Genomic DNA, 11,098 nt, shown 5'->3' on the forward strand with positions numbered 1-11,098 from the left:
AACAATGGTTTAAACAACAAAACAATTTAATAATAAAATGGCAGGGCAATAACCAATATGCATTTCAACAAGCCTTAAAACCATAGTACTGTAACCCCTCTTCTTATTCAAGAAAATGTGGGGGTTGGTGTTTAAGTCTCTCTTGTTTTTACTGGTGGGAAAGTATTGTTTTGTTGTTTAAACCATTGTTTTGGTGAGTTTTGTAAGGCAACCTGGGAATGGAAATATTGAAAATTGGGGTAAAAGTGTCTTTAAATAAATAACTTATATCTTGCTGAACTTGTCACACTTTTAACAGAACTTTTAACAGAATGAGGTATTGTGAATAGACACTATGGTTTCCAGGATGCTGAGGCCAGTCACTACTGACCTTCTTTTCCCACATTCCAATTCAGACAAGCCATCTAGTGGCTTTGCAAGTTGTGAAAATGGCAAGGAAGCTGTGACCACACACACTCCCTTTGGTTCATCAACAGTAATTGCTCTGTGAACAGTTTTATTGCCCATACATGGACACATCAATTCTTCTCTTTTGTTGTATTTGCTTTGATCTAGACTAGTTTTCTTTAATTGCTCTCACTTTAATCTTGGTAAAAATCAATAAAGTAAAGTAAAGTTGTGCTGTCGAGTCGGTGTCAACTCATGGCGACCACAGAGCCCTGTTGTTTTCTTTGGTAGAATACTGGAGGGGTTTACCATTGCCATCTACCGTGCAGTATGAGAAGATGCCTTTCAGCATCTTCCTATATCACTGCTGCCCGATTTAGGTGTTCCCCATAGTTTGGGAAACATATACCAGCAGGGATTTGAACCAGCAACCCCTTGCTCTCTAGTCAAGTTACTTCCCCGCTGTGCCAAATCAATACATTAACCACAAATGGTGAATCACCTAAACAACCCAGACTTCCATCCCCTGAAGCTGGCCTTTGCTAAGAGACCAAGGACATACTTCTGGTGTAGTGGTATACAAATCTAACAATCAATCAATCAATCAATAAAATACCTGAGGATTTCCATGCTTATGGGACTAGCAAGGCTCATGTGTTGCCCCAAACACCCATAGAAGTGCTGCTGCCATTCTGGAGCCAGCGTGGTGTAGTGGTTAGAGTGCTGGACTAGGATCGGGGAGACCCAAGTTCAAATCCCCATTCAGCCACGATACCAGCTGGGTGACTCTGGGCCAGTCATTTCTCTCTCAGCCTAACCTACTTCACAGGGTTGTTGTGACAAGACACTTAAATATGTAGTACACCACTCTGGGCTCCTTGGAGGAATAGTGGGATATAAATGGAAATAAATAAATAATAAATATAAATCCTAAAATTCTTCAAATCAAAACGGGACCAGTACATACCCGCAGCCCTTAAGCTTAAGAAAGTAAGTTGATGGCACGACTTCTATATGGTGCCCAGCTTGGCCCCTTTTCCAACTTTGCTCCCCCCCACAAGAGCTTGCCCAATCCAAATTCCTAAGAGCAGTACTGCAAGTACTGATATGTACTAGAGATGTACATATCAGGTGGTATAAAGATATGATAAATAAATAAGTTCCCCATTGTGTCTCCAGTGCCACTCTACGATTGGAAGCAGGCCTAGTGAAAGTCGAGGCCAGAGTTTGGCTATCCATTCTCAACTACTGGCTGAGCTTATCCTTCCTCCCAAAGGGCCTAGCCACCTCAACATTGATGGACGGCTTCCAATCCACATGGAAGCAATCTCTGTCTATGAAACTATCCTTACTTAGACTCTCCCCTCCCCACCTACACTCCTTGGGTTACAAGGGGGCCAGGATACTTAACAGTGCATAACTGATGCAGAACCAAACCGACTTAGTTGGGTCTCTGAACAGGTCTTAGTCGATAAGTCTTAGGTTTTCTGAAAGCCTAGGTACATAACAACACCTGCTGGATACCTGACACAGCTAGAAGTACCAGAAGGGCCTTTACCCTGGCTTGCTGTAACACCCTTCTCTCAGCTGTCCCTGAAGGAAGATACAGGAAGTTTCCTTTCCCAGAAATTCTGTGCCCCTGTGACTCAGGACAAGTCGAAACTATTGATCGTGTCTTCCTTCACTGCCTCTTCTATAGAGATGTATGGAACGCCCTTATTCTCCCACTACTTGACAAGCTGCTAGGATGCTCAGGCCAGTACTACATCTCCCTATTACTCTCAGACTGTAACCCATCTATAACATACAGTGTTGCCAAGTTCTGCGCCACAGCATGCAAAATTCGCCAGGCTCTAACTGCCAGCAAGAACGAACGAACAAACGAACAAACGAATTTTATTTATTTATTTATCTATCTATTTATTTATTGTTAGATTTACATACTGCATTTCATTAAAACATGCAATCATTCAGCCCTACTGCTTTTAAAGTCTCAGCTTATCTTCTAATATTTCATAGACATTATCTTACAGATTTTAGAATTGCAGGAGTTTTATAGCCTACTAGTGTTTTCAGACCCGTTAAATAACGGGCGCTAGTAAGTGATCCGGGCCCACCCCCACTCCCTCTTGCCCTCCCCCCTCCCCAGAAGTCTTGCGCTCCACCCACCACTCACCCGGCAACTTTAGTCAGTTGGGGCCCAGTCTTCCCCTTGCCACCGCCTCCATGGCCACGCTGCCGGTCCGATCTGGGCCGCCCCCGCCCCCGCCTAACATTCCCGGCCGGGCAAGGGCCCCAAAGTGTCTCCACCACCGGGCGTTGCCAGCGCCGCCAGGCCTCGGCGGTGGCTCCACCACCACCTTGGGCGGCTTTCCTCGCCGCCTCTTGCCCCCGCCCGGCTTCCTCTGGCCCCCCGGACGGCGGCTCTGCCGCCGTCTCGGCCAGCTTAACCTGCCGCCTCTCTCCTTGCTTCCCAGCTTCTTTGGGTGGCCGCTTCTGGCCGCCCAACATGGCCGCCGGGTGCTGGCGGTCGTGTCTCTCTTGGACTGTTCTGAGCATGCGCTCCGCGCATGCTCAGAACAGTCGAGGCACGAACGCACGCTTGGTGTCCGTCCACGGACGGACACCAAGCATTTTATTAGAGAGGATAGCATGTAACCTTTAACAGCATCTCATAGATTTTAATCCTACTGTGACTTCATAGTCACATGCTACTCTTCTATCAATTTTAGAGCTCCTTTGTTGCCACCTAATGGTGCAGCAAGCCAGAGGCTGCTGGTTCAAATCCCTATTAATATGTTTCCCAGACTATTGGAAACACCTATATTGGGCAGCAGTGATATAAGCCCCGGGAGAGGTCATCTGTAGGTGTGGGCTGTGGTGCCATCAGTATGCTGATGACAACTAGCTCTACCTATCTTTTAAGTAAGAAGACACCAGGGAGGCAGTGGATGCTCTGAACCGGGGCCTGGAGGCTGTTCTGGACTTGATGGGGACAAACAAGCTGAAACTCAATCCAGATAAAGACAGAAGTGCTCTGGGTTGGTAGAACTGATCATCCAAGTAATGAGGTCAATCTGGTCTTGGTAGGAGTCACGCTCCCCCTGAAAGACAAAGTCCACAGCCTGGGGGTGCTTCTGGACCCAACGCTGTCCTTGGAGGCACAGGTGGCGGTGGTGTGCAGAAGTGCATTTTACTAACTATGGCTGGAACGCTAGCTGTGACCCTACTTGGAGAAGTCGGACCTGACCTCAGTCACTCATTGGTATCATCCAGATTGGACTACTGCAATGCGCTCTACGTGGGGCTGCTCTTGAAGACAGTTTGGAAGCTTCAGCTGGTTCAGAATGCTGCCACAAGGATGCTCGTGGGTGTGAGCTGATTCACGTGTATTACACCCATCCTGCGTCAGCTTCATTGGCTACCGGTCTGCTTCCAGGCTAGATTTAAGGTGCTGGTATTGACCTTTAAAGCCCTACACGGCTTGGGGCCGGGGTACCTGTCGGACGGCATTTGGCCATATGAATATGCCAGGGCCCTCCGATCATCATCTCAGGCCCTGCTCATGACCCCGCCACTAACAGAGATCCAGTTGGCGGGGATTAGAGACAGGGCCTTTTCAGTTGTGGCCCCTCGGCTTTGGAACACCCTCCCTGAAGAGCTTCACCATGCTTCCTCCCTCAGTGTTTTTAAAAAACATTGTAAAACACACCTTTTAAAGGAGGCTTTTTAATATCATTATTTTGTTACATCTGATAGGTTCTTTAGCTTCTTAAGGTTTTTATAATTTTCAGTTTTAATTTGAACCTAATAATTGTTTTTAATCTGACTTTAAAAAAAAAATTTTATTACTTGTATCTGTGTTTATGTTATTGTTGTAAGCCGCCTCGAGTAGTATTGCACTGGAGGGGCGGGGTATAAATATTTTAAATAAATAATATATAAATAATAAGAAAATGCTGAAAGGCATCATCTCATACTGCACAGGAGGAGGCAATGGTAAACCCCTCCTGTATTCTACCAAAGACAACCACAAATAAGAAGAGGTCTCAACATGTTCAGAACAAGTCAGACTTGATTGTTCACTTTCACCAAATTTTACAGAAGACTATATTTTTTGCTCCTGTTTACATAACTAGTGTAGAGCTAGAAAAAAAAGAGTTATTGCTGTTGCCATACACATTATTCTAACAGCCAGAATTCAAGGTGATTATAAGGAAACTATTATGAGTTCCTCCAGACTGCACAGAAGTGTTAATCTGAAGTTATTTGGAAATTGCAGTAATCACTAGAATTGGAACCTTTATTACAGCAATCAACACTATAACAAATTACCACATGCAAAAGTTCAAGTACCCTAGGAGAATTAAATTCAGCCCTCACCACAAAAATTCCATGTCAGACCACACTATTACCAGATGCAGAAAAACAAATACTAAAATAATTCTATTACAGCAGTTATACTGTTGTAAAAACTCCTAGATCCCAGATTCAAAGGTTCACGTGAAGGTTATAGTTTCAAGGACCTTCGTAGTAGCCCCAACCATTCCAGCCTTGAGCATAAGCTATATAAGCTTTCCATTCAGGAAACGGAAGCCCAAACCTTTGGAGGATGAAAAAAATAACCCTACAACTTGTATGCGGGAACAATGAATTTTAAAAAATGTTTCCACATAGACATGTACTAGGCATACATGTAGTGATAGCTCTCCCTCCCACTGAGGGGCCAGAACTGCTATTTATCCCAAGATTGAGAAGCACTCCAGTAAAGTATGCAGATAGTGCTAAGCACTAGTTCTCCCTCCTACTAAGGGTTACTTTTTGCCCCAGCATACAGCCTCAACCATAGCAGTCCCCAGGTCCCCTGCAGGGAATTCTACAGTAGGCTGTAGTAGTAAAGCTTGCGGACTGCAAGGGTTTTGAGACCTAGAGGCGCTTCACATGATTGGTGTGAAGCGCCTGAGGGGGTTCTGTGAGGAGAGCAGGCTTAGCCCACTCTCTCCGCAGACGAGCAGCCACTCGTAGCTGGGTGGCCGGATCGGCTGCCCACATGACTGCTGGCTCCATCACGGAGCCAACAGAGGCGGTGGGGATTGGGGGCCGCATGGCCCCTGGAAGGTCCAGGATGCCCCGCATGAGCGTGCAGGGCATCCTGGAGAGATCTCCGAACCTGGGACAGGGGCGGAGCCACCATTGGGCCAACGGGTTCAAAGAACCCGGGCCATGCCCAATCAGGGGCTGTGCCTTGTGGCCTTGACATGCCCCCCACATCTGACATCAGACGCGGGGGTGCTGGTTTAGCTCCTGAGCGGGAGCTGCATGGCCCCCATTTGAGAGTTAAATGGCTGCGGCATTAGCGGCATGGCCAAGAGCGGCTCTTCCCTGCCTATAAGGCCCTTGCAGCTCCGTTCAAGAGCCAGACCACGCCCCCCATGACTGACGTCAGACACGGGGGGCAGGGTGAGGAGGGCTGCCGCTGTGCATGGGCCGCCAGCAGTCACACTACGCCACTGACCTGGGAGGCTGCTTGCATCCTCCCAGCGGGGGTCTCCTTGTGTGTCACCATGGAGCAGAGCCACGCTGTGGCGGCACATGATCAGAAAACCTGGGTTAGGGGAGTGCTCGGCTAAGGGGAGGGCTACTTTGGCGGGCTAGCCACCAGAGAACCACCGGGCTCACCCACGAGTTCTCACAATGGGGGAAAACCAGGCTGGGCTTCTTTAGCCCGGTTTCCCCCCATCGTGAGAATAGCCTCCTAAACTTCCCTCATTGCATTTAGTTTGTTGAAGGTTCCTGTTTAATTCTCTGTAAGCTTTTGCTCCTCCAAAGCAAAAAGCTTCTTCCAGCCCTCCTCTCCGTTCCTGTAACTTTTTTGTTACTTACAAGAACAGCTGCTGCTCAAGCTATTCCAGCTTCTGATTCAATGGAGGCAGCACTGAGTATCACCAGGGGTGGGGGGGTGGGGGGGGAGGGATGTTGCCCAGAGCCATCCTCAAGGAGAAGCTGGAATAGCTTGAGTAGCAGTTATTCCAGCCAGTAACTCCCCACCACCACCCCCCAAAAAAAGAAATAACAGAAACAGGGCCTTGATATTGACTGTGTGATTGCCACAATTTTCTTTGTGATGCAATTAAGTTATTAACTTTAACCTCTCACATATTTAACATTTCAACACCTACCCTAACTTGAAGTAACAAACCTACAGGTAATATGACTGTAACAATGATATCTAAAGCTTTCCCCCTTTGACCTATTATCACTTGCTTTTTTCCAAATTTACCACCAACTTTGCTAGCTCATAAACAGTAAATCTAGGTCAAGTATTTTAATATTTAAATTTGATTGCATAGCTGTGTTGAAAACAAGGACAGCAATACCACAGACCATGAAGTTAAAATAATGAGTATTCCATAGCTGCCTGTGAAAACACAAAAATCTAATCCACTGAATCTGGATGAATGCTTTTCCATATCTATAGGTGACCATGAAATGATAAAGCTGTATATATACTATCTTTTGGATTATCAGCAGTGTGACTAAACTGAAGGCAGTTTATTTGGTATAAAAGAGCCCCTGGTGGTGCAGTGGTAAAACTGCCGCCCTGTAACCAGAAGGTTACCAGTTCGATCCTGACCAGGGGCTCAAGGTTGACTCAGCCTTCCATCCTTCCGAGGTCGGTAAAATGAGTACCCAGAATGTTGGGGGCAATATGCTAAATCATTGTAAACCGCTTAGAGAGCTTCCAGCTATAGAGCGGTATATAAATGTAAGTGCTATTGCTATTGCTAAGTGCTATAATATGTGTGGACAAAGATCAATTTAGCAAGAATGGTGAGAAGAGGCACTGAGCTTGTACGGGTTTAGCACTAGACTGTCAACCTCTGACCTTGATGTGTGGTAGGATTTCCCTAATACCATGAATACCAAAAAACAACAACAAAAAAACCCTTGAGAGTGATAAGGAATTTCTATTTCAGCTGAGATCTTGGGGTACCCACACTTCCACCCTTACTTTATTTTGTCAGCAACTGACATAGCTAAAGGCAAAATATGAGCGATGTGGTCATGTATTCCAGTAACATTTCCTGTGGGCATAGTTGTTAGATGGGGTTTCTCGTGCTCAAGACCCATTTCTGGAGTCAGGAAGAAATTGGAGCTATCCACACGACCAGGTGGGGGAGCAGATGGGCAAGTGGAAGGCTGTACGAAGCTTACCTTCTTGCTAGATTATCCATCTATCATTGCTGGGAGTATGAACCACACTCCCAGATGATCCTCCGCTGAGCTAGGCAGCGTGGGCCTCCAGGTATCCTACAGTGCACTGCATGCCAAGCGCAGTGCATTGAGGGATTCCAATCCCTGTAGGCACCCATCCCTGTGTCTCCATGGGCTAAATGAAGCCCGAGGAGACACACAATTCCGGACCCTGGCCTAACAGTGTGCTAGTGTTGTTAACCCAGGCTAAAAGCTGGACTTAAAAGCTAGGCTAGGCTGCGCTGCCCCACTGGGATCGGGCCCAATCCCAGTGGTTCTCACATGCAGCCTAACCCAGGCTAGGCTTCCCTAGCCTGGGTTAGGCTGCACATGAGAACAGTCTCATTTTATTTCAGGACAGAGGATGCCTGTGGAATGTGGACACACTTCTACTTTCCCATTTGGTATGCATTGACTCGCTTGCTTAACTCATCTGTGATCTGTATTATGAGTTCAGCTATGAAGGCTGATGATAGAATGTTAGACTTGGTTAGGCATCACTAAAATTTAAATTTTATAGCTCCCAGTTCTTGGTGCCAATCCACATTGATCATCAATTTCACCAACACCAAACTGTACTGCTTGCATTTAGTATGATGATCATTTACAAACCATTATTAGGGTGGCTGGGCTTGGTGCTGAGTAAGCATGCAGGCTGCAGACGGGATCAGGGAATGACAGGGCATGAAGAGGTTAGTGGGGGAGCCTATGATTAGAAAAATGTGGTTTGTGATAATATTTCAGCCTCTAGGGCTTCTTGGGATAGCATAGTAAAGCTTTTGTTTTCTGCTTCTCACTTCCACCTCCTGGCAGTCTAAAGAAAGCTTTAGGTCTTATACATCATCTGTAATATTTTAATCTTCCAGGTTCCCCCCTGGAACCTGAAAGTCTCAGGCTTTTCGAATGCCTTTAAGAAATTCCTCCAGCCCTGCCTCCTTTAGCAGGGGATCTTTGTTGAGTTTGAGAGCATAATGTTTTATTTCAGTCTGTTTCTATCCTTGACACAAAGGAATTTCATTGTCATAGTGAGAAAGGAAAATTTCATTCTGCATGTACAGAAGTCAATTTTTTTAATGGCAAAAATATACTCTTTTCTTTAATGAATGTCTGAAGGTGATGCTACAGCACATGCTTCTTACCGGCAGGTAATATTTTGCTTCATTCTCTGGACTTTGCTCTGCTGCTTTTCCACATGTATAGGTTAGCCTGAAGATAATCCAGCACAATTCCACTATAAAGCAGAACTTTCCATCAGGGTCATGCTAGAGATTTACTCAAGGATTTATCTTCTGTGCAAACTGGAAAAAAGTGCTATCCAGCCAAGAGAAGTGCTATGAGCTGGAACAGCATTGTGCCCAAGAACCTGGGTGGCCATAGATAAGCTACCATCTCTCAAATACAAAACCCCCTCTACTCCTTAATCTGAGATAACAATAATAGACTACCTTACAAGGTTGTAAGTATTACTGTGAACACACACGTAAAGTACTTTGAACTTGGAAATAGATTGATAGTTCTGCAGTCAATGGGATAGTGATAATTCCCTATGTATTTCCAAATTGGTTAGGCAGTTCACAAGTTTGCCCACTTGTACCTCAAATGTTCATGTGCCCACCATCTTGAATTGGGGTGGATGACATCATTACAAACTGTGCGTTTGAAGTGTCCCTACAACTGTACCAAATTTGGTCTAAATTGGTTCTCACGTACACCTCAAATGTTCATGTGTCTGTCCTCTTGAATCAGGGTGGATGACATCATTACAAACTATGCCCTTGAGGTCTCCCTATATGTCCCTACACCTGTAGCAAGTTTGGTTCAAATTGGTTAGTTGGTTCACAAGTTAGCTGAATTGTGCCACAAACAGTCATGCGTCTACCATCTTGGATCAGGGTGCATAACATCATTACAAACCATACCACTGAGGTGTCCCTATATGTCACTCACTACAACTATACCAAATTTGGTTCAAATCAGTTAGACAGTCCACAAGTTAGCCCACTTGTGCCTCAAATGTTCACGCATCTGCCTTCTTGAATTGGGGTGGATGACATCATCACAAACTATGCCACTGAGGTGTCCCTACAGCTGTAGCAAATTTGGTTCAAATCAGTTAAGTGGTTCACAAGTGAGCCCACTTACACCTCAAATTTATACATATCCGCCATCTTGAATCAGGGTGGATGACATAATCACAAACTACGCTGTTGAGCTGTCCCTATGTGTCCCTACAACTGTACCTGATTTGGATCATATTGGTCCAGGCACTGAGAAGTTGATGGCAGGGGACACATGATCCATGAACACGGACACATGGTCACGGGGACACACACACACACACACACACACACAGAATGTTGGGTGATTTCATAAGCTTACTGGAAAGTAGACTAAAAAATGGTCTACAGAATGATTAGAAGGCATATTATACAGTTCTATTGCTGAAGTTAAGGACATGTGGCCCTATAGACTGCCTGGATGTAAAACTGTTGGGCTACCATACACAAGACACTCCCAGTACCTTTGTAGAAAGGTTAGGATAGGAATATAGGAAGCTGCCCTATACTGAGTCAGACCATAGGTCCATCTAGCTCAGTATTTTCTACACAGACTGGCAGCGGCTTCTCCAAGGGTGCAGACAGGAATCTCTCTCAGCCCTATCTTGGAGAAGCCAGGGAGGGAACTTGGAACTTTCTGCTCTTCCCAGAGTGGCTCCATCCCCTAAGGGGAATATCTCACAGTGCTCACACATCTAGTCTCCCATTCAAATGCAATCAGGGCAGACCCTGCTTAGCTAAGGGAACAAGTCATGCTTGCTACCACAAGACCAGCTCTTCTCAACTTCCTGCTCAGGGGCGTAGCTAGAGGAGAGGGGGCCCTTGTTCACTTCTCTTCTCGGTGACCTCTCCAAATGAGGGAGATAATGAAAATAGGAAGAGGTGGAACTAGGGGGACCTCAGAAACTGGAGCACCCCGGGTTCTTTGAACCCATCTGCTCAATTACAGCTACACCCGTCCCTGCTAACCCCATTTAACTTAGCATTGCATCCCACACAGTGGTTGTGTGTGTGTTCTTAGATTGTGAGCCATTTGGGGATAGGGAACCATCTTTAATTCTTTGGCTATGCAAACTGCTCTGAGAGCTTTTTTGTTGAAAATAAGCTTATAAATATTCTGATGAAATAACTATAATATTGGTGACTGCAAAGCCATCAGTGTGATAAACACTGACTGGCATTCACAGGATGGTAACTGCATAAGAAAAGACAGTGTGTTATATCTTGGATACCATTGCCATAACATAACAGCTGTAGGATATGTGGTATTGATGTTATTGGTGAGTCAGTGTAGTTATGTTGTATGTAATATAACCATCACAATACTCCATAAAGTATGTCAGTTCTATGTTTCCAAGTCTGCTTTCACACTTAACATATTGTATTCTATTTCATTTTAT

This window comes from Hemicordylus capensis, chromosome 4, assembly GCF_027244095.1.
Source record: "Hemicordylus capensis ecotype Gifberg chromosome 4, rHemCap1.1.pri, whole genome shotgun sequence".
Taxonomy (NCBI): Eukaryota; Metazoa; Chordata; class Lepidosauria; order Squamata; family Cordylidae; genus Hemicordylus; species Hemicordylus capensis.